Genomic DNA, 2,145 nt, shown 5'->3' with positions numbered 1-2,145 from the left:
TGAATAGTTATTTTTTATTTTTGTAAAAAATATTACTGATATTAAAATAAGAATAAAATATTGTTCTTCTCCCTAATGTTTGGAATAAGTCTTATTTGTATCTCTAACGTGTAAGTTGTCTTATTTATATTCCTAACATTTATAAAAGTAATTCATGTTATCCTGCCGTCAATTATACTAATAAATCAGATGGTATTTTTTAATTATTCTCAATTAAGTCTCACTTAGATGTGTTCGATTTCAATATTGTATCGACTATTTGTGTTTATTAGGTTCAATTATATCCCTAAAAAAGTGAATTATGTAAATGTCATAGAGATTAATTTCAACTTTTGATGAGCTATTTTTTCGAGCAGATCATCGGTTTTATCACAGATATTTGTATTCTAACTTTAAAAAAATATTTTTAAAACTCAAATTAAAGTTCATGATGTGTAATTGACGACATGATAATATTAAATTATCTTTATAAATATTAGAGATACAAATAAGACGATTTAAAAATTATAAACATAAATAGAATTTATCCCAAATATTAAAGATAAAAACGATACTCTACTCTTAAAATAACTATTGGAAAGACTCCTATTGAAAATTCACAAGTTATAAAGTCTATAACAAAGAGTAGAAATGAACTGTATAAAAATTCTTAAACATTACATTGGTCAATCATCAATTCAAATCATTAAAATTTTAACTTTGATTCTCTTAGAGATTATGAAGGTATATATCTATGTTTTTTTTAATTCTTGATAAGGTTGGAATTAACTTCTAATTCTATTTTTTTTGGTAAAAATATGAGAAATTAATAATTAGTTAATTCATTAATAATATCTTCTTATTAAAAAATAGTGATTGATGTCATTGATGATATCGATTATGAATCGGAAGATATTGAAATACCACGCAAAAATAATGTGATAAACACAATGGATAGAGGAGACAGTATCAGTGTTTTTTGCATTATATTTAGATACAAAGTTAAATCTCATCAATTTTTATCAATAATTGGCTATTATAGTAATTACCATTTAGATATACTGGATTTTGAAATGTATGTATACCAATTACGAGTACTATTAAATTTATCATAAAAATCTGTATTAATTTATTCTTTTAGTAAATTATTTTTAATTTATGTCAGTCATAAAATTTTATATACTAATATTAACATATCATTGTTTTAAGTGCATATTTTAAATACATCAAATAGCTCTATCGAGTTATTTTTTAATGATTTTAAATTATTTACTATTTATTTGAGAAAAATATACATCAAAATGTTTTAATAATTTAATGTTATTTCATATCATTACAGTAGTATTTAATGACAACAAACTAAACTATTATTTCAACAATATATTATAGATATGTTATTTCCAGTTATTTGTTTTGAGCAAATTTTGATCTGTTTTTTTTTTAGTAAAACAACATTTACACATTTGATTGTCAATTTAAATATTATTCAATGATTTAATTTGACATTGGACATACTTGTCTGACTTATTCAACAAAATAAATTAATAAAAAAAATTAATTGGAATGTTATCTAAATTTATTTTTAAAAAATTTTATCAATTAAATTAGTCTTTTAAAAATTACAAATCAATCATATTTGTAATTCAACCACTCCATTAACAATTTTTGTCAACGATTATAAAATATTAACTAATAGCATACATGACACCTAATATATCTAATTGAACGTTAACCAAATATGTTTATGAAAATCTATTAATTTAGTTGTTAGATCACGTTGGGAATGTGGTTTATGTAATTGGAGAAATAAGTTGAATTAATAGATTTTCATAAACATATCTGATAAGAGTCTAATTAGACATGTCACGTCGTATTATATATATTGTCAATTAACGTTTCACATTATGAATTATGGACAAAAATTGTTAATAAATCGACTAAAGGATAAATGTGATCAATTTGTAATCTTTAACGAACTGATTTGATTGAAAAAATCTTTCAAGATAAATTTGAAAAATGCTCTCTCTTTTAGACTATATTTAATTATAAAGACACAATAAGATAAAATATTAAAAATAAGACATAAAAAATAGAAAAACAAAAATTAATATTTTTATATTTTATTTAGTAATAAACTAAATATAAAAAATACAAATTACAAAAATC

The sequence above is a fragment of the Arachis ipaensis genome, chromosome B03 (assembly GCF_000816755.2).
Source record: "Arachis ipaensis cultivar K30076 chromosome B03, Araip1.1, whole genome shotgun sequence".
In the NCBI taxonomy this organism is placed as follows: Eukaryota; Viridiplantae; Streptophyta; class Magnoliopsida; order Fabales; family Fabaceae; genus Arachis; species Arachis ipaensis.
Note: the sequence above shows the minus strand (reverse complement) of the source record.